Source organism: Gorilla gorilla, chromosome 18 (assembly GCF_029281585.2).
Source record: "Gorilla gorilla gorilla isolate KB3781 chromosome 18, NHGRI_mGorGor1-v2.1_pri, whole genome shotgun sequence".
NCBI lineage: Eukaryota > Metazoa > Chordata > Mammalia > Primates > Hominidae > Gorilla > Gorilla gorilla.
In genome coordinates, this window is record NC_073242.2 from 127961420 (window position 1) to 127986349 (window position 24930).

Below are 24930 nucleotides of genomic sequence, written 5' to 3' on the forward strand. Positions count from 1 at the left end.
GATATTTCCATGTTTATACAGATAGCGGAGTAGATATCTCCATCTTAATACAGATGGCGGTGTAGATATTTATATAATCATACAGATGGCAGTGCAGATATTTCCATGTTCATACAGATGGCGGTGTAGATATTTCCATGTTTATAGAGATAGCGGTGTAGTTATTTCCATGTGTAAAGAGATAGCTGTATAGATATTTCCATGTATATGCAGATAGCTTTGTAGATATTTCCATTTTCATGCAGATAGCGGTGTAGATATTTCCATGTTCAAACAGATAGCGGTGTAGATATTTCCATGTTCATACAGATAGCTGTGTAGATATTTCCATGTTTAAACAGATAGTGGTGAAGATGTATACATGTTTACACAGATAGCGGTGTAGATATTTCCATGCTCATACACATAGCGGTGTTGATACTTCCGTGTTCATCCAGATGGCTGTGTAGATATATCCATGTTCATACAGATGGCGGTGAAGATATTTCCATGTTCATACAGATAGCAGTGCAGATATTTCCATGTTCATACAGACAGCGGTGTAGGTATTTCCATGTTCATACAGATAGTGTTGTAGATATTCCCATGTTCATACAGATAGCGGTGTAGCTATTTCCATGTTCATACAGATAGCGGTGTAGTTATTCCCATGTTCATAGAGATAGCGGTGTAGATAATTCCATGGTCATACAGATAGCCGTGATGATATTTCCATGTTTATACAGGTAGCGGTGTAGATAATTCCATGTTTATACAGATAGCGGTGTAGATATTTCCATATTTATACAGATAGCGGTGTAGATATTTCCATGTTTATACAGATAGCGGTGTAGATATTTCCATGTTTATACAGATAGTGGTGTATATATTTCCATGTTTACAGAGATAGCGGTGTAGTTATTTCCATGTGTAATGAGATAGCTTTGTAGATATTTCCATGTATATGCAGATAGCTGTGTAGATATTTCCATTTTCATGCAGATAGCGGTGTAGATATTTTCATGTTCATACAGATAGCGGTGCTGATATTTCCATGTTTATACAGGTAGCGGTGTAGATATTTCCATGTTTATACAGATAGCGGTGTAGATATCTCCATCTTAATACAGATGGCGGTGTAGATATTTATATGTTCATACAGATGGCGGTGCAGATATTTCCATGTTCATACAGATGGCGGTGTAGATATTTCCATGTTAATAGAGATAGCGGTGTAGTTATTTCCATGTGTAAAGAAATAGCTTTGTAGATATTTCCATGTATATGGAGATAGCTATGTAGATATTTCCATTTTCATGCAGATAGCGGAGTAGGTATTTCCATGTTCAAACAGATAGCGGTGTAGATATTTCCATCTTCATACAGATAGCGGTGTAGATATTTCCATGTTTATACCGATAGCGGTGAAGATGTATGCATGTTTACACAGATAGTGGTGTAGATATGTCCATGTTCATACAGATAGCGGTGTAGATATTTCCATGTTCATCCAGATGGCTATGTAGATATATCCATGTTCATTCAGATGGCGGTGTAGATATTTCCATGTTCATAGAGACAGCGGTGTAGATATTTCCATGTTCATACATATAGCGGTGTAGATATTTCCGTGTTCATCCAGAAGGCTGTGTAGTTATATCCATGTTCATACAGATAGCGGTGTAGATATATCCTTGTTCATACAGATAGCGGTGTAGATATTTCCATGTTCATACAGACAGCGGTGTAGATATTTCCATGTTCATACAGATAGTGGTGGTGATATTTCCATGTTCATACAGATAGCGGTGTAGCTATTTCCATGTTCATACAGATAGCGGTGTAGATGTTTCCATGTTCATAGAGATAGCGGTGTAGATATTTCCATGGTCATACAGATAGCGGTGCTGATATTTCCATGTTTATACAGGTAGCGGTGTAGATAATTCCATGTTTATACAGATAGCGGTGTAGATATTTCCATGTTTATACAGATAGCGGTGTAGATATTTCCATGTTTATACAGATAGCGGTGTAGATATTTCCATGTTTATACAGATAGTGGTGTAGATATTTCCATGTTTATAGAGATAGCGGTGTAGTTATTTCCATGTGTAAAGAGATAGCTGTATAGATATTTCCATGTATATGTAGATAGCTGTGTAGATATTTCCATTTTCATGCAGATTGCGGTGTAGATATTTCCATGTTCATACAGATAGCGGTGTAGATATTTCCATGTTCATACAGATAGCGGTGCTGATATTTCCATGTTTATACAGGTAGCGGTGTAGATATTTCCATGTTTATACAGATAGCGGTGTAGATATTTCCATGTTTATACAGATAGCGGTGTAGTTATCTCCATCTTAATACAGATGGCTGTGTAGATATTTATTTGTTCATACAGATGGCAGTGAAGATATTTCCATGTTTGCACAGATGGTGGTGTAGATATTTCCATGTTCATACAGATAGCGGTGTAAATATTTCCAAGTTCATACAGATAGTGGTGTAGATATTTCCATGTTCATACAGATAGCGGTGTAGATATTTCCATGTTCATACAGATAGCGGTGTAGATATTTCCATGTTCATCCAGAAGGCTGTGTAAATATATCCATGTTCATAAGGATGGCAGTGAAGATATTTCCATGTTCATACAGATAGCGGTGTAGATATTTCCATGTTCATACAGATAGCGGTGTAGATATTTCCATGTTCGTACAGATAGCGGTGTAGATATTTCCATGTTCATACAGATAGCGGTGTAGCTATTTCCATGTTCATACAGATAGCGGTGCAGATATTTCCATGTTCATACAGATGGCGGTGTAGATATTTCCATGTTTATAGAGATAGCGGTGTAGTTATTTCCATGTGTAAAGAAATAGCTTTGTAGATATTTCCATGCATATGCAGATAGCTGCGCAGATATTTCCATTTTCATGCAGATAGCGTTGTAGATATTTCCATGTTCAAACAGATAGCGGTGTAGATATTTCCATGTTCATACAGATAGCAGTGTAGATATTTCCATGTTTAAACAGATAGTGGTGAAGATGTATACATATTTACACAGATAGCGGAGTAGATATTTCCATGTTCATTCAGGTAGCGGTGTAGATATTTCCATGTTCATCCAGATGGCTGTGTAGATATATCCATGTTCATACAGATGGCGGTGAGGATATTTCCATGTTCATACAGATAGCGGTGTAGATATATCTATGTTCATACAGATAGTGGTGTAGATATTTCCATGTTCATACAGATAGCGGTGAAGCTATTTCCATGTTCATACAGATAGCGGTGTAGATATTTCCATGTTCATCCAGATGGCTGTGTAGATATATCCATGTTCATACAGATGGCGGTGAAGACATTTCCATGTTCATACAGATAGTGGTGTAGATATTTCCATGTTGATACAGATAGCGGTGTAGATATCTCCATCTTAATACAGATGGCGGTGTAAATATTTATATGTTCATACAGATGGCGGTGCAGATATTTTCATGTTCATAGAGATAGCGGTGTAGCTCTTTCCATGTTCATACAGATAGCGGTGTGGTTATTTCCATGTGTAAAGAAATAGCTTTGTAGATATTTCCATGTATATGCAGATAGGTGTGTTGATATTTCCATTTTCATGCAGATAGCGGAGCAGATATTTCCATGTTCAAACAGATAGCGGTGTAGATATTTCCATGTTCATACAGATAGCGGTGTAGATATTTCCATGTTTATACAGATAGCGGTGAAGGTGTATGCATGTTTACACAGATAGCGGTGTAGATATTTCCATGTTCATCCAGATGGCTGTGTAGATATTTCCATGTTTATACAGATAGCGGTTAAGATGTATGCATGTTTACACAGATAGCGGTGTAGATATTTCCATGTTCATCCAGATGGCGGTGAAGATATTTCCATGTTCATACAGATACCGGTGTAGATATTTCCATGTTCATACAGAAAGCGGTGTAGATATTTCCATGTTCATACAGATAGCGGTGTATATATTTCCATGTTCATACAGATAGCAGTGTAGATATTTCCATTTTCAAGCAGATAGCGCTGTAGATATTTCCATGTCCATACAGATAGCGGTGTAGATATTTCCATGTTTATACAGATAGCGGTGAAGATGTATGCATGTTTACACAGATAGCGGTGTAGATATTTCCATGTTCATACAGACGGCTGTGTAGACATATCCATGTTCATAGAGATGGCGGTGAAGATATTTCCATGTTCATACAGATGGCTGTGTAGATATATCCATGTTCATAGAGACAGCGGTGTAGATATTTCCATGTTCATACTGAAAGCGGTGCTGATATTTCCATGTTTATACAGGTAGCGGTGTAGATATTTCAATGTTTATACAGATAGCTGTGTATATATTTCCATGTTCATCCAGATGTCTGTGTAGATATATCCATGTTCATACAGATGGCGGTGAAGACATTTCCATGTTCATACAGATAGCGGTGTAGATATTTCCATGTTCATACAGATAACCGTGTAGATATTACCATGTTCATACCGATAGCGGTGCTGATACTTCCATGTTTATACAGGTAGCGTTGTAGATATTTCCATGTTTATACACATAGCGGTGTAGATATTTCCATGTTTATACAGATAGCGGTGTAGATATCTCCATCTTAATACAGATGGCGGTGTAGATATTTATATGTTCTTACAGATGGCGTTGCAGATATTTCCATGTTCATACGGATGGCGGTGAAGGTATTTCCATGTTCATACAGATGGCGGTGTAGAAACTTCCATGTTCATACTGATAGCGGTGCTGACATTTCCATGTTTATACTGGTAGCGGTGTAGATATTTCCATGTTTATACAGATAGCAGTGTAGATATTTCCATGTTTATAGAGATAGCGGTGTAGATATTGCCATGTTCATACCGATAGCGGTGCTGATACTTCCATGTTTATACAGGTAGCGGTGTACATATTTCCGTGTTTAGACAGATAGCGGTGTAGATATTTCCATGTTCATACAGATAGCAGTGTAGATATTTCAATGTTTATACACATAGCGGTGAAGATGTATGCATGTTTACACAGATAGCGGTATAGATATTTCCATGTTCATCCAGATGGCTGTGTAGATATTTCCATGTTTATACAGATAGCGGTGAAGATGTATGCATGTTTACACAGATAGCGGTGTAGATATTTCCATGTTCATCCAGATGGCGGTGAAGATATTTCCATGTTCATACAGATAGCGGTGTAGATATTTCCATGTTCATACAGATAGCGGTGTAGATATTTCCATGTTTATACAGATAGCGGTGTAGATATCTCCTTCTTAATACAGATGGCGGTGTAGATATTTCCATGTTCATACAGATGGCGGTGTAGATATTTCCATGTTTATACAGATAGTGGTGTAGATATTTCCATGTTTATAGAGATAGCGGTGTAGGTATTTCCATGTGTAAAGAGATAGCTGTATAGATATTTCCATGTATATGTAGATAGCTGTGTAGATATTTCCATTTTCATGCAGATTGCGGTGTAGATATTTCCATGTTCATACAGATAGCGGTGTAGATATTTCCATGTTCATACAGATAGCGGTGCTGATATTTCCATGTTTATACAGGTAGCGGTGTAGATATTTCCATGTTTATACAGATAGCGGTGTAGATATTTCCATGTTTATACAGATAGCGGTGTAGATATTTCCATGTTTATACAGATAGCGGTGTAGTTATCTCCATCTTAATGCAGATGGCTGTGTAGATATTTATTTGTTCATACAGATGGCAGTGCAGTTATTTCCATGTTCATACAGATGGTGGTGTAGATATTTCCATGTTTATAGAGATAGCGGTGTAGTTATTTCCATGTGTAAAGAAATAGCTTTGTAGATATTTCCGTGTATATGCAGATAGCTGTGTAGATATTTCCATTTTCATGCAGATAGCGGTGTACATATTTCCATGTTCAAAGAGATAGCGGTGTAGCTATTTCCATGTTCATACAGATAGCGGTGTAGATATTTCCATGTTTATACAGATAGTGGTGTATATATTTCCATGTTTACAGAGATAGCGGTGTAGTTATTTCCATGTGTAATGAGATAGCTTTGTAGATATTTCCATGTATATGCAGATAGCTGTGTAGATATTTCCATTTTCATGCAGATAGCGGTGTAGATATTTTCATGTTCATACAGATAGCGGTGCTGATATTTCCATGTTTATACAGGTAGCGGTGTAGATATTTCCATGTTTATACAGATAGCTGTGTAGATATCTCCATCTTAATACAGATGGCGGTGTAGATATTTATATGTTCATACAGATGGCGGTGCAGATATTTCCATGTTCATACAGATGGCGGTGTAGATATTTCCATGTTAATAGAGATAGCGGTGTAGTTATTTCCATGTGTAAAGAAATAGCTTTGTATATATTTCCATGTATATGGAGATAGCTATGTAGATATTTCCATTTTCATGCAGATAGCGGAGCAGGTATTTCCATGTTCAAACAGATAGCGGTGTAGATATTTCCACGGTCATACAGATAGCGGTGTAGATATTTCCATGTTTATACGGATAGCGGTGAAGATGTATGCATGTTTACACAGATAGTGGTGTAGATATGTCCATGTTCATACAGATAGCAGTGTAGATATTTCCATGTTCATCCAGATGGCTATGTAGATATATCCATGTTCATTCAGATGGCGGTGTAGATATTTCCATGTTCATAGAGACAGCGGTGTAGATATTTCCATGTTCATACATATAGCGGTGTAGATATTTCCGTGTTCATCCAGATGGCTGTGTAGTTATATCCATGTTCATACAGATAGCGGTGTAGATATATCCTTGTTCATACAGATAGCGGTGTAGATATTTCCATGTTCATACAGACAGCGGTGTAGATATTTCCATGTTCATACAGATAGTGGTGTTGATATTTCCATGTTCATACAGATAGCGGTGTAGCTATTTCCATGTTCATACAGATAGCGGTGTAGATGTTTCCATGTTCATAGAGATAGCGGTGTAGATATTTCCATGGTCATACAGATAGCGGTGCTGATATTTCCATGTTTATACAGGTAGCGGTGTAGATAATTCCATGTTTATACAGATAGCGGTGTAGATATTTCCATGTTTATACAGATAGCGGTGTAGATATTTCCATGTTTATACAGATAGCGGTGTAGATATTTCCATGTTTATACAGATAGTGGTGTAGATATTTCCATGTTTATAGAGATAGCGGTGTAGTTATTTCCATGTGTAAAGAGATAGCTGTATAGATATTTCCATGTATATGTAGATAGCTGTGTAGATATTTCCATTTTCATGCAGATTGCGGTGTAGATATTTCCATGTTCATACAGATAGCGGTGTAGATATTTCCATGTTCATACAGATAGCGGTGCTGATATTTCCATGTTTATACAGGTAGCGGTGTAGATATTTCCATGTTATACAGATAGCGGTGTAGATATTTCCATGTTTATACAGATAGCGGTGTAGATATTTCCATGTTTATACAGATAGCGGTGTAGTTATCTCCATCTTAATGCAGATGGCTGTGTAGATATTTATTTGTTCATACAGATGGCAGTGCAGTTATTTCCATGTTCATACAGATGGTGGTGTAGATATTTCCATGTTTATAGAGATAGCGGTGTAGTTATTTCCATGTGTAAAGAAATAGCTTTGTAGATATTTCCGTGTATATGCAGATAGCTGTGTAGATATTTCCATTTTCATGCAGATAGCGGTGTACATATTTCCATGTTCAAAGAGATAGCGGTGTAGATATTTCCATGTTCATACAGATAGCGGTGTAGATATTTCCATGTTCATACAGATAGCGGTGTAGATATTTCCATGTTCATCCAGAAGGCTGTGTAGATATTTCCATGTTCATACAGATGGCGGTGTAGATATTTCCATATTCATAGAGATAGCGGTGAAGATATTTCTATGTTCATACAGATAGTGGTGCTGATATTTCCATGTTTATACAGGTAGCGGTGTTGATATTTCCATGTTTATACAGATAGCGGTGTAGATATTTCCATGTTTATACAGATAGCGGTGTAGATATTTTCATGTTTATACAGATAGCGGTGTAGGTATCTCCATCTTAATACAGATGGCGGTGTAGATATTTATATGTTCATACAGATGGCGGTGCAGATATTTCCATGTTCATACAGATGGCGTTGTAGATATTTCCATGTTTATAGAGACTGCGGTGTAGATATTTCCATGTGTAAAGAAATAGCTTTTTAAATATTTCCATGTATATGCAGATAGCTGTGTAGATATTTCCATTTTCATGCAGATAGCGGTGTAGATATTTCCATGTTCAAACAGATAGCGGTGTAGATATTTCCATGTTCATACAGATAGCGGTGCTGATATTTCCATGTTTATACAGATAGCGGTGAAGATGTATGCATGTTTACACAGATAGCGGTGTAGATATTTCCATGTTTATACAGATAGCGGGGTAGATATTTCCATGTTTTTACAGATAGCGGTGTAGATTTCTCCATCTTAATACAGATGGCGGTGTAGATATTTATATGTTCATACAGATGGCCGTGTAGTTATTTCCATGTTCATACAGATGGCGGTGTAGATATTTCCATGTTCATACAGATAGCGGTGTAGTTATTTCCATGTGTAAAGAGAAAGCTGTGTAGATATTTCCATGTATATGCAGATAGCTGTGAAGATATTTCCATTTCCATGCAGATTGCGGTTTAGATATTTCCATGTTCAAACAGATAGCGGTGTAGATATTTTCATGTTCATACAGATAGCGGTGTAGATTTTTCCATGTTCATACAGATAGCGGTGTAGCTATTTCCATGTTCATACAGATAGCGGTGTAGATATTTCCATGTTCGTACTGATAGCGGTGTAGAAATTTCAATGTTCATACAGATAACGGTGCTGATATTTCCATGTTTATACACGTAGCGGTGCAGATATTTCCATGTTTATACAGATAGCGGTGTAGATATTTCCATGTTTATACAGATAGCAGTGTAGATATTTCCAGGTTTATACAGATAGCGGTGTAGATATCTCCATCTTAATACAGATTGCGGTGTAGTTATTTATATGTTCATACAGATGGCGGTGCAGATATTTCCATGTTCATACAGATGGCGGTGTAGATATTTGCATGTTCATACAGATGGCGGTATAGCTATTTCCATGTTCATGGAGATAGCGGTGTAGATATTTCCATGTTAATCCAGATGGCTGTGTAGAGATATCCATGTTCATACAGATGGCGGTGAAGATATTTCCATGTTCATACAGATAGCTGTTGTAGATATTTCCATGTTCATACAGATAGTGGTGTAGATATTTCCATGTTCATACAGATAGTGGGGCTGATATTTCCATGTTCATACAGATTGCTGTGCTGACATTTCCATGTTTATACAGGTAGCGGTGTAGATATTTCCAGGTTTATACAGATAGCGGTGTAGACATTTCCATGTTTATACAGATAGCGGTGTAGATATTTCCATGTTTATACAGAAGGCGGTGTAGATATTTCCATGTTTATGGAGATGGCGGAGTAGATATTTCCATGTTTATAGAGATAACGGTGTAGTTATTTCAATGTTAATAGGCATAGCGATGTAGATATTTCATGTTTATAGAGACAGAGGTGTAGATGTTTCCTTATTTATACAGATAGCGGTGTAGATATTTCCATGTTTATAGAGATAGCGCTGTAGACATTTCCAAATTTATACAGATAGCGGTGTAGATATTTAAAGGTTCATACAGATGGTAGTGTGGATATTTCCATCCTTATACAGATAGCTGTGTAGATATTCCCATATTTATACAGATGGCGGTGTAGATATTTCCATCTTTATACAGATAGCGGTGTACATGTTTCCATGTTCATAGAGAAGTCGGTGTAGATATTTCCATGTTTTTAGACATGGCGGTGTATATATTTCCATGTTTATACAGATAGCGGTGTAGATATTTCCATGTTTGTACAGTTAGCTGTGTAGATATTTCCATCGTTATACAGATGGCGGTGTAGATATTTCCATGTTCATTCAGATGGTGGTGCAGATATTTCCATGTTTATAGAGACGACGGTGTAGATATTTCCATTTTTATACAGAAGGGGGTGTAGATATTTCCATGTTTATAGAGATAGAGGTGTAGATATTTCCGTGTTTATACAGAAGGGGGTGTAGATATTTCCATGTTTATAGAGATGGCGGTGTAGATATTTTCATGTTTATACAGATAGCTGTGTAGGTATTTCCATTTTTATACACATGGTGGTGTAGATATTTCCATGTTTATACAGATCGCGGTGTAGATATTTCCTTCTTTATACAGATGGCGGTGTAGGTATTTCGATGTTTATAGAGATGGCGGTGTAGATATTTCCATGTTAATAGGCATAGGGGTGTAGATATTTCCATTTTTATAGAGACAGGGGTGTAGATATTTCCTTGTTTATACAGATAACGGTGTAGATATTTCCATGTTCATACAGATAGCGGTGTAGATATTTCCATGTTCATCCAGAAGGCTGTGTAGATATTTCCATGTTCATACAGATGGCGGTGTAGATATTTCCATATTCATAGAGATAGCGGTGTAGATATTTCTATGTTCATACAGATAGCGGTGCTGATATTTCCATGTTTATACAGGTAGCGGTGTTGATATTTCCATGTTTATAAAGATAGCGGTGTAGATATTTCCATGTTTATACAGATAGTGGTGTAGATATTTTCATGTTTATACAGATAGCGGTGTAGGTATCTCCATCTTAATACAGATGGCGGTGTAGATATTTATATGTTCATACAGATGGCGGTGCAGATATTTCCATGTTCATACAGATGGCGGTGTAGATATTTCCATGTTTATAGAGACTGCGGTGTAGATATTTCCATGTGTAAAGAAATAGCTTTGTAAATATTTCCATGTATATGCAGATAGCTGTGTAGATATTTCCATTTTCATGCAGATAGCGGTGTAGATATTTCCATGTTCAAACAGATAGCTGTGTAGATATTTCCATGTTCATACAGATAGCGGTGTAGATATTTTCATGTTTATAGAGATAGCGGTGAAGATGTATGCATGTTAACACAGATAGCGGTGAAGATATTTCCAAGTTCATACAGATAGCAGTGTAGTTATTTCCATGTTCATCCAGATGCCTGTGTAGATATATCCATGTTCATACAGATGGCGGTGAAGATATTTCCATGTTCATGCAGACAGCGGTGTAGATATTTCCATGTTCATACAGATAGCGGTGTAGACATTTCCATGTTCATACTGATAGAGGTGTAGCTATTTCCATGTTCATACAGATTGCGGTGTAGATATTTCCATGTTCATCCAGATGGCTGTGTAGATATATCCATGTTCATACAGATGGCGGTGAAGATATTTCCATGTTCATACAGATAGAGGTGTAGATATTTCCATGTTCATACAGATAGTGGTGTAGATATTTCCATGTTCATACAGATAGCGGTGTATCTATTTCCATGTTCATACAGATAGCGGTGTAGATATTTCCGTGTTCATCCAGATGGCTGTGTAGATATTTCCATGTTCATACAGATAGCGGTGCTGATATTTCCATGTTTATACAGGTAGCGGTGTAGATATTTCCATGTTTATACAGATAGCGGTGTAGATATTTCCATGTTTATACAGATAGCAGTGTAGATATTTCCATGTTTATACAGATAGCGGTGTAGATATCTCCATCTTAATACAGATGGCGGTGTAGATATTTAGATGTTCATACAGATGGCGGTGAAGATATCTCCATGTTCATACAGATGGCGGTGTAGATATTTCCATGTTAATAGAGATAGCGGTGTAGTTATTTCCATGTGTAAAGAAATAGCTTTGTAGATATTTCCATGTATATGCAGATAGCTGTGTAAATATTTCCATTTTCATGCAGATAGCGGAGTAGATATTTCCATGTTCAAACAGATAGCGGTGTAGATATTTCCATGTTCATACAGATAGCGCTGTAGATATTTCCATGTTTATACAGATAGCGGTGAAGATGTATGCATGTTTACACAGATAGTGGTGTAGATATTTCCATGTTCATACAGATAGCAGTGTAGATATTTCCATGTTCATTCAGATGGCTATGTAGATATATCCATGTTCATACAGACGGCGGTGAAGATATTTCCATGTTCATACAGATAGCGGTGTAGATATTTCCATGTTCATACAGATAGCGGTGTAGATATTTCCATGTTTATACATATAGCGGTGTAGATATTTCCATGTTCATACATATAGCGGTGTAGATATTTCCATGTTCATCCAGATGGCTGTGTAGTTATATCCATGTTCATACAGATGGCGGTGAAGATATTTCCATGATCATGTAGATAGCGGTGTAGATATATCCATGTTCATACAGATAGCGGTGTAGACATTTCCATGTTCATACCGATAGCGGTGTAGCTATTTCCATGTTCATACAGATAGCAGTGTAGATATTTCCATGTTCATCCAGATGGCTGTGTAGACATTTCCATGTTCATACAGATAGCGGTGCTGATATTTCCATGTTTATACAGGTAGCGGTGTAGATATTCCCATGTGTATACAGATAGCACTGTAGATATTTCCATGTTTATACAGATAGAGGTGAAGATGTATGCATGTTTACACAGTTAGCGGTGCAGATATTTCCATGTTCATACAGATAGCGGTGTAGATATTTCCATGTTCATCCAGATGGCTGTGTAGATATATCCATGTTCATTCAGATGGCGGTGAAGATATTTCCATGTTCATACAGATAGCGGTGTAGATATTTCCATGTTCATACAGATAGCTGTGTAGATATTTCCATGTTGATACAGACAGCGGTGTAGATATTTCCATGTTCATACAGATAGAGGTGTAGATATTTCCATGTTCATACAGATAGCGGTGTAGCTATTTCCATGTTCATACAGATAGCGGTGTAGATATTTCCATGTTCATAGAGATAGCGGTGTAGATATTTCCATGTTCATACAGATAGCGGTGCTGTTATTTCCATGTTTATACAGGTAGCGGTGTAGATATTTCCATGTTTATACAGATAGCGGTGTAGATATTTCCATGTTTATACAGATAGCGGTGTAGATATTTTCATGTTTATACAGATAGCGGTGTAGATATCTCCATCTTAATACAGATGGCGGTGCAGATATTTCCGTGTTCATACAGATGGCGGTGTAGATATTTCCATGTTTATAGAGACTGCGGTGTAGATATTTCCATGTGTAAATAAATAGCTTTGTAAATATTTCCATGTATATGCAGATAGCTGTGTAGATATTTCCATTTTCATGCAGATAGCGGTGTAGATATTTCCATGTCCAAACAGATAGCTGTGTAGGTATTTCCATGTTCATACAGATAGCGGTGTAGATATTTCCATGTTTATACAGATAGCGGTGAAGATGTATGCATGTTAACACAGATAGCGGTGTAGATATTTCCAAGTTCATACAGATAGCGGTGTAGATATTTCCATGTTCTTCCAGATGGCTGTGTAGATATATCCATGTTCATACAGATGGCGGTGAAGATATTTCCATGTTCATGCCGATAGCGGTGTAGATATTTCCATGTTTATACAGATAGCGGTGTAGATATCTCCATCTTAATACAGATGGCGGTGTAGATATTTATATGTTGATACAGATGGCGGTGCAGATATTTCCATGTTCATTCAGATGGCGGTATAGATATTTCCATGTTCATTCAGATGGCGGTGTAGATATTTCCATGTGTAAAGAAATAGCTTTGTAGATATTTCCATGTACATGCATAGAGCTGTGTAGATATTTCCATTTTCATGCAGATAGCGGTGTAGATATTTCCATGTTCAAACAGATAGCTGTGTAGATATTTCCATGTTCATACAGATAGCGGTGTAGATATTTCCATGTTTATACAGGTAGCGGTGTAGATATTTCCATGTTTATACAGATAGCGGTGTAGATATTTCCATGTTTATACAGATAGCGGTGTAGATATTTCCATGTTTATACAGATAGCGGTATAGATATCTCCATCTTAATAGAGATGGCGGTGTAGATATTTATATGTTCATACAGATGGCGTTGCAGATATTTCCATGTTCATACAGATGGTGGTGTAGATATTTCCATGTTTATAGAGATAGCGGTGTAGTTATTTCCATGTGTAAAGAAATAGCTTTGTAGATATTTCCGTGTATATGCGGATAGCTGTGTAGATATTTCCATTTTCATGCAGATAGCGGTGTAGATATTTCCATGTTCAAACAGATAGCGGTGTAGATATTTCCATGTTCATACTGATAGCGGTGTAGATATTTCCATGTTTATACAGATAGCGGTGAAGATGAATGCATGTTTGCACAGATAGCGGTGTAGATATTTCCATGTTCATACAGATAGCGGTTTAGATATTTCCATGCTCATCCAGAAGGCTGTGTAGATATTTCCATGTTCATACAGATAGCGGTGCTGATATTTCCATGTTTATACAGGTAGCGGTGTAGATATTTCCATGTTCATACAGATAGCGGTGTAGATATTTCCATGTTTATACAGATAGCGGTCTAGATATTTCCATGTTTATACAGATAGCGGTGTAGATATCTCCATCTCAATACAGATGGCGGTGTAGATATTTATATGTTCATACAGATGGCGGTGCAGATATTTCCATGTTCATACAGATGGCGGTGTAGATATTTCCATGTTTATAGAGATAGCGGTGTAGTTATTTCCATGTATAAAGAAATAGCTTTGTAGATATTTCCGTGTATATGCAGATAGCTGTGTAGATATTTCCATTTTCATGCAGATAGCGGTGTAGATCTTTCCATGTTCAAACAGATAGCGGTGTAGATATTTCCATGTTCATGCAGATAGCGGTGTAGATATTTGCATGTTTATACAGATAGCGGTGAAGATGTATGCATGTTTGCACAAATAGCGGTGTAGAGATTTCCATGTTCATACAGATAGCGGTGTAGATATTTCCATGTTTATACAGATATCGGTGTAGATATTTCCATGTTCATACAGATAGCGGTGTAGATATTTCCATGTTCATACAGATAGCGGTGTAGCTATTTCCATGTTTATACAGATATCGTTGTAGATATTTCCATGTTCATACAGATAGCGGTGTAGATATATCCATGTTCATACAGATGGCGGTGAAGATATTTCCATGTTCATACAGATAGCGGTGTAGATATTTCCATGTTCATACAGACAGCAGTGTAGATATTTCCATCTTCATACAGATAGTGGTGTAGATATTTCCATGTTCATACAGATAGCGGTGTAGCTATTTCCATGTTCATACAGATAGCGGTGTAGATATTTCCATGTTCATAGAGATAGCAGTGTAGATATTTCCATGGTCATACACATAGCGGTGCTGATATTTCCATGTTTATACAAGTAGCGGTGTAGATAATTCCATGTTTATACAGATAGCGGTGTAGATATTTCCATGTTTATACTGATAGCGGTGTAGATATTTCCATGTTTATACAGATAGCGGTGTAGATATTTCCATGTTTATACAGATAGTGGTGTATATATTTCCATGTTTACAGAGATAGCGGTGTAGTTATTTCCATGTGTAAAGAGATAGCTTTGTAGATATTTCCATGTATATGCAGATAGCTGTGTAGATATTTCCATTTTCATGCAGATAGCGGTGTAGATATTTTCATGTTCATACAGATAGCGGTGCTGATATTTCCATGTTTATACAGGTAGCGGTGTAGATATTTCCATGTTTATACAGATAGCGGTGTAGATATTTCCATGTTTATACAGATAGCGGTGAAGATATCTCCATCTTAATACAGATGGCGGTGTAGATATTTATATGTTCATACAGATGGCGGTGCAGATATTTCCATGTTCATGCAGATGGCGGTGAAGATATTTCCATGTTAATAGAGATAGCGGTGTAGTTATTTCCATGTGAAAGAAATAGCTTTGTAGATATTTCCATGTATATGGAGATAGCTATGTAGATATTTCCATTTTCATGCAGATAGCGGAGTAGATATTTCCATGTTCAAACAGATAGCGGTGTAGATATTTCCATGTTCATACAGATAGCGGTGTAGACATTTCCATGTTTATACCGATAGCGGTGAAGATGTATGCATGTTTACACAGATAGTGGTGTAGATATTTCCATGTTCATACAGATAGCGGTGTAGATATTTCCATGTTCATCCAGATGGCTATGTAGATATATCCATGTTCATTCAGATGGCGGTGTAGATATTTCCATGTTCATAGAGACAGCGGTGTAGATATTTCCATGTTCATACATATAGCGGTGTAGATATTTCCATGTTCATCCAGATGGCTGTGTAGTTATATCCATGTTCATACAGATAGCGGTGTAGATATATCCTTGTTCATACAGATAGCGGTGTAGATATTTCCATGTTCATACAGACAGCGGTGTACATATTTCCATGTTCATACAGATAGTGGTGATGATATTTCCATGTTCATACAGATAGCGGTGTAGCTATTTCCATGTTTATACAGATAGCGGTGTAGATGTTTCCATGTTCATTGAGATAGTGGTGTAGATATTTCCATGGTCATACAGATAGCGGTGCTGATATTTCCATGTTTATGCAGATAGCGGTGTAGATATTTCCATGCTCATCCAGAAGGCTGTGTAGATATTTCCATGTTCATACAGATAGCGGTGCTGATATTTCCATGTTTATACAGGTAGCGGTGTAGATATTTCCATGTTCATACAGATAGCGGTGTAGATATTTCCATGTTTATACAGATAGCGGTCTAGATATTTCCATGTTTATACAGATAGCGGTGTAGATATCTCCATCTCAATACAGATGGCGGTGTAGATATTTATATGTTCATACAGATGGCGGTGCAGATATTTCCATGTTCATACAGATGGCGGTGTAGATATTTCCATGTTTATAGAGATAGCGGTGTAGTTATTTCCATGTATAAAGAAATAGCTTTGTAGATATTTCCGTGTATATGCAGATAGCTGTGTAGATATTTCCATTTTCATGCAGATAGCGGTGTAGATCTTTCCATGTTCAAACAGATAGCGGTGTAGATATTTCCATGTTCATGCAGATAGCGGTGTAGATATTTGCATGTTTATACAGATAGCGGTGAAGATGTATGCATGTTTGCACAAATAGCGGTGTAGAGATTTCCATGTTCATACAGATAGCGGTGTAGATATTTCCATGTTTATACAGATATCGGTGTAGATATTTCCATGTTCATACAGATAGCGGTGTAGATATTTCCATGTTCATACAGATAGCGGTGTAGCTATTTCCATGTTTATACAGATATCGTTGTAGATATTTCCATGTTCATACAGATAGCGGTGTAGATATATCCATGTTCATACAGATGGCGGTGAAGATATTTCCATGTTCATACAGATAGCGGTGTAGATATTTCCATGTTCATACAGACAGCAGTGTAGATATTTCCATCTTCATACAGATAGTGGTGTAGATATTTCCATGTTCATACAGATAGCGGTGTAGCTATTTCCATGTTCATACAGATAGCGGTGTAGATATTTCCATGTTCATAGAGATAGCAGTGTAGATATTTCCATGGTCATACACATAGCGGTGCTGATATTTCCATGTTTATACAAGTAGCGGTGTAGATAATTCCATGTTTATACAGATAGCGGTGTAGATATTTCCATGTTTATACTGATAGCGGTGTAGATATTTCCATGTTTATACAGATAGCGGTGTAGATATTTCCATGTTTATACAGATAGTGGTGTATATATTTCCATGTTTACAGAGATAGCGGTGTAGTTATTTCCATGTGTAAAGAGATAGCTTTGTAGATATTTCCATGTATATGCAGATAGCTGTGTAGATATTTCCATTTTCATGCAGATAGCGGTGTAGATATTTTCATGTTCATACAGATAGCGGTGCTGATATTTCCATGTTTATACAGGTAGCGGTGTAGATATTTCCATGTTTATACAGATAGCGGTGTAGATATTTCCATGTTTATACAGATAGCGGTGAAGATATCTCCATCTTAATACAGATGGCGGTGTAGATATTTATATGTTCATACAGATGGCGGTGCAGATATTTCCATGTTCATGCAGATGGCGGTGAAGATATTTCCATGTTAATAGAGATAGCGGTGTAGTTATTTCCATGTGAAAGAAATAGCTTTGTAGATATTTCCATGTATATGGAGATAGCTATGTAGATATTTCCATTTTCATGCAGATAGCGGAGTAGATATTTCCATGTTCAAACAGATAGCGGTGTAGATATTTCCATGTTCATACAGATAGCGGTGTAGATATTTCCATGTTTATACCGATAGCGGTGAAGATGTATGCATGTTTACACAGATAGTGGTGTAGATATTTCCATGTTCATACAGATAGCGGTGTAGATATTTCCATGTTCATCCAGATGGCTATGTAGATATATCCATGTTCATTCAGATGGCGGTGTAGATATTTCCATGTTCATAGAGACAGCGGTGTAGATATTTCCATGTTCATACATATAGCGGTGTAGATATTTCCATGTTCATCCAGATGGCTGTGTAGTTATATCCATGTTCATACAGATAGCGGTGTAGATATATCCTTGTTCATACAGATAGCGGTGTAGATATTTCCATGTTCATACAGACAGCGGTGTACATATTTCCATGTTCATACAGATAGTGGTGATGATATTTCCATGTTCATACAGATAGCGGTGTAGCTATTTCCATGTTTATACAGATAGCGGTGTAGATGTTTCCATGTTCATTGAGATAGTGGTGTAGATATTTCCATGGTCATACAGATAGCGGTGCTGATATTTCCATGTTTATGCAGATAGCGGTGTAGATATTTCCATGCTCATCCAGAAGGCTGTGTAGATATTTCCATGTTCATACAGATAGCGGTGCTGATATTTCCATGTTTATACAGGTAGCGGTGTAGATATTTCCATGTTCATACAGATAGCGGTGTAGATATTTCCATGTTTATACAGATAGCGGTCTAGATATTTCCATGTTTATACAGATAGCGGTGTAGATATCTCCATCTCAATACAGATGGCGGTGTAGATATTTATATGTTCATACAGATGGCGGTGCAGATATTTCCATGTTCATACAGATGGCGGTGTAGATATTTCCATGTTTATAGAGATAGCGGTGTAGTTATTTCCATGTATAAAGAAATAGCTTTGTAGATATTTCCGTGTATATGCAGATAGCTGTGTAGATATTTCCATTTTCATGCAGATAGCGGTGTAGATCTTTCCATGTTCAAACAGATAGCTTTGTAGATATTTCCATGTTCATGCAGATAGCGGTGTAGATATTTGCATGTTTATACAGATAGCGGTGAAGATGTATGCATGTTTGCACAAATAGCGGTGTAGAGATTTCCATGTTCATACAGATAGCGGTGTAGATATTTCCCTGTTCATACAGATAGCGGTGTAGATATTTCCATGTTCATACAGATAGCGGTGTAGATATTTCCATGTTCATACAGATAGCGGTGTAGATATTTCCATGTTCATCCAGAAGGCTGTGTAGATATTTCCATGTTCATACAGATAGCGGTGCTGATGTTTCCATGTTTATATTGGTAGCGGTGTAGATATTTCCATGTTCATACAGATAGCGGTGTAGATATTTCCCTGTTTATACAGATAGCGGTGTGGATATCTCCATCTTAATACAGATGGTGGTGTAGATATTTATATGTTCATGCAGATGGCGGTGCAGATATTTCCATGTTCATACAGATGGCGGTGTAGATATTTCTAAGTTTATAGAGATAGTGGTGTAGTTATTTCCATGTGTAAAGAAATAGCTTTGTAGATATTTCCATGTATATGCAGATAGCTCTGTTGATATTTCCATTTTCATGCAGATAGTGGTGTAGATATTTCAATGTTCATACAGATAGCGGTGGAGATATTTCCATGTTTATACAGATAGCGGTGAAGATGTATGCATGTTTACACAGATAGCGGTGTAGATATTTCCATGTTCATTCAGGTAGTGGTGTAGATATTTCCATGTTCATCCAGATGGCTGTGTAGATATATCCATGTTGATACAGATCGCGGTGAAGATATTTCCATGTTCATACAGATAGCGGTGTAGATCTTTCCATGTTCATACAGATAGCGGTGTAGATAATTCCATGTTCATACAGATAGAGTTGTAGCTATTTCCATGTTCATACAGATTGCGGTGTAGATATTTCCATGTTCATCCAGATGGCTGTGTAGATATATCCATGTTCATACAGGTGGCGGTGAAGATATTTCCATGTTCATACAGTTAGCAGTGTAGATATTTCCATGTTCATACAGACAGTGGTGTAGATATTTCCATGTTCATACAGATAGCGGTGTATCTATTTCCAAGTTCATACATATAGCGGTGTAGATATTTCCATGTTCATCCAGATGGCTGTGTAGATATTTCCATGTTCATACAGATGGCGGTGCTGATATTTCCATGTTTATACAGGTAGCGGTGTAGATATTTCCATGTTCATACAGACAGCGGTGTAGATATTTCCATGTTCATACAGATAGAGGTGTAGATATTTCCATGTTCATACAGATAGCGGTGTAGCTATTTCCATGTTCATACAGATAGCGGTGTAGATATTTCCATGTTCATAGAGATAGCGGTGTAGATATTTCCATGTTCATACATATAGCGGTGCTGCTATTTCCATGTTTATACAGGTAGCGGTGTAGATATTTCCATGTTTATACAGATAGCGGTGTAGATATTTCCATGTTTATACAGATAGCGGTGTAGATATTTTCATGTTTATACAGATAGCGGTGTAGATATCTCCATCTTAATACAGATGGCGGTGCAGATATTTCCGTGTTCATACAGATGGCGGTGTAGATATTTCCATGTTTATAGAGACTGCGGTGTAGATATTTCCATGTGTAAATAAATAGCTTTGTAAATATTTCCATGTATATGCAGATATCTGTGTAGATATTTCCATTTTCATGCAGATAGCGGTGTAGATATTTCCATGTCCAAACAGATAGCTGTGTAGATATTTCCATGTTCATACAGATAGCGGTGTGGATATTTCCATGTTTATACAGATAGCGGTGAAGATGTATGCATGTTAACACAGATAGCGGTGTAGATATTTCCAAGTTCATACAGATAGCGGTGTAGATATTTCCATGTTCTTCCAGATGGCTGTGTAGATATATCCATGTTCATACAGATGGCGGTGAAGATATTTCCAAGTTCATGCCGATAGCGGTGTAGATATTTCCATGTTTATACAGATAGCGGTGTAGATATCTCCATCTTAATACAGATGGCGGTGTAGATATTTATATGTTGATACAGATGGCGGTGCAGATATTTCCATGTTCATTCAGATGGCGGTATAGATATTTCCATGTTCATTCAGATGGCGGTGTAGATATTTCCATGTGTAAAGAAATAGCTTTGTAGATATTTCCATGTACATGCATAGAGCTGTGTAGATATTTCCATTTTCATGCAGATAGCGGTGTAGATATTTCCATGTTCAAACAGATAGCTGTGTAGATATTTCCATGTTTATACAGATAGCGGTATAGATATCTCCATCTTAATAGAGATGGCGGTGTAGATATTTATATGTTCATACAGATGGCGTTGCAGATATTTCCATGTTCATACAGATGGTGGTGTAGATATTTCCATGTTTATAGAGATAGCGGTGTAGTTATTTCCATGTGTAAAGAAATAGCTTTGTAGATATTTCCGTGTATATGCGGATAGCTGTGTAGATATTTCCATTTTCATGCAGATAGCGGTGTAGATATTTCCATGTTCAAACAGATAGCGGTGTAGATATTTCCATGTTCATACTGATAGCGGTGTAGATATTTCCATGTTTATACAGATAGCGGTGAAGATGAATGCATGTTTGCACAGATAGCGGTGTAGATATTTCCATGTTCATACAGATAGCGGTTTAGATATTTCCATGCTCATCCAGAAGGCTGTGTAGATATTTCCATGTTCATACAGATAGCGGTGCTGATATTTCCATGTTTATACAGGTAGCGGTGTAGATATTTCCATGTTCATACAGATAGCGGTGTAGATATTTCCATGTTTATACAGATAGCGGTCTAGATATTTCCATGTTTATATAGATAGCGGTGTAGATATCTCCATCTCAATACAGATGGCGGTGTAGATATTTATATGTTCATACAGATGGCGGTGCAGATATTTCCATGTTCATACAGATGGCGGTGTAGATATTTCCATGTTTATAGAGATAGCGGTGTAGTTATTTCCATGTATAAAGAAATAGCTTTGTAGATATTTCCGTGTATATGCAGATAGCTGTGTAGATATTTCCATTTTCATGCAGATAGCGGTGTAGATCTTTCCATGTTCAAACAGATAGCGGTGTAGATATTTCCATGTTCATGCAGATAGCGGTGTAGATATTTGCATGTTTATACAGATAGCGGTGAAGATGTATGCATGTTTGCACAAATAGCGGTGTAGAGATTTCCATGTTCATACAGATAGCGGTGTAGATATTTCCCTGTTCATACAGATAGCGGTGTAGATATTTCCATGTTCATACAGATAGTGGTGTAGATATTTCCATGTTCATACAGATAGCGGTGTAGATATTTCCATGTTCATCCAGAAGGCTGTGTAGATATTTCCATGTTCATACAGATAGCGGTGCTGATATTTCCATGTTTATATTGGTAGCGGTGTAGATATTTCCATGTTCATACAGATAGCGGTGTAGATATTTCCCTGTTTATACAGATAGCGGTGTGGATATCTCCATCTTAATACAGATGGTGGTGTAGATATTTATATGTTCATGCAGATGGCGGTGCAGATATTTCCATGTTCATACAGATGGCGGTGTAGATATTTCTAAGTTTATAGAGATAGTGGTGTAGTTATTTCCATGTGTAAAGAAATAGCTTTGTAGATATTTCCATGTATATGCAGATAGCTCTGTTGATATTTCCATTTTCATGCAGATAGTGGTGTAGATATTTCAATGTTCATACAGATAGCGGTGGAGATATTTCCATGTTTATACAGATAGCGGTGAAGATGTATGCATGTTTACACAGATAGCGGTGTAGATATTTCCATGTTCATTCAGGTAGCGGTGTAGATATTTCCATGTTCATCCAGATGGCTGTGTAGATATATCCATGTTGATACAGATCGCGGTGAAGATATTTCCATGTTCATACAGATAGCGGTGTAGATCTTTCCATGTTCATACAGATAGCGGTGTAGATAATTCCATGTTCATACAGATAGAGTTGTAGCTATTTCCATGTTCATACAGATTGCGGTGTAGATATTTCCATGTTCATCCAGATGGCTGTGTAGATATATCCATGTTCATACAGGTGGCGGTGAAGATATTTCCATGTTCATACAGTTAGCAGTGTAGATATTTCCATGTTCATACAGACAGTGGTGTAGATATTTCCATGTTCATACAGATAGCGGTGTATCTATTTCCAAGTTCATACATATAGCGGTGTAGATATTTCCATGTTCATCCAGATGGCTGTGTAGATATTTCCATGTTCATACAGATGGCGGTGCTGATATTTCCATGTTTATACAGGTAGCGGTGTAGATATTTCCATGTTTATACAGATAGCGGTGTAGATATTTCCATGTTTATACAGATAGCTGTGTAGATATTTCCATGTTTATACAGATAGCGGTGTAGATATCTCCATCTTAATACAGATGGCGGTGTAGATATTTATAAGTTCATACAGATGGCAGTGAAGATATCTCCATGTTCATACAGATGGCGGTGTAGATATTTCCATGTTAATAGATATAGCGGTGTAGTTATTTCCATGTGTAAAGAAATAGCTTTGTAGATATTTCCATGTATATGCAGATAGCAGTGTAGTTATTTCCATTTTCATGCAGATAGCGGAGTAGATATTTCCATGTTCAAACAGATAGCGGTGTAGATATTTCCATGTTCATACAGATAGCGGTGTAGATATTTCCAAGTTTATACGGATAGCGGTGAAGATGTATGCATGTTTACACAGATAGTGGTGTAGATATTTCCATGTTCATACAGATTGCGGTGTAGATATTTCCATGTTCATTCAGATGGCTATGTAGATATATCCATGTTCATACAGATGGCGGTGTAGATATTTCCAAGTTCATACAGATAGCGGTGTAGATATTTCCATGTTCATACAGATAGCGGTGTAGATATTTCCATGTTTATACATATAGCGGTGTAGATATTTCCATGTTCATATATATAGCGGTGTAGATATTTCCATGTTCATCCAGATGGCTGTGTAGTTATATCCATGTTCATACAGACGGCGGTGAAGATATTTCCATGATCATACAGATAGCGGTGTAGATATTTCCATGTTCATACAGATAGCGGTGTAGACATTTCCATGTTCATACAGATTGCTGTGTAGCTATTTCCATGTTCATACAGATAGCGGTGTAGATATTTCCATGTTCATACAGATAGCGGTGTAGATATTTCTATGTTCATGCAGATAGCGGTGTAGATATTTCCATGTTCATCCAGAAGGCTGTGTAGATATTTCCATGTTCATACAGATAGCGGTGCTGATATTTCCATGTTTATATTGGTAGCAGTGTAGATATTTCCATGTTCATACAGATAGCGGTGTAGATATTTCCCTGTTTATACAGATAGCGGTGTGGATATCTCCATCTTAATACAGATGGTGGTGTAGATATTTATATGTTCATGCAGATGGCGGTGCAGATAT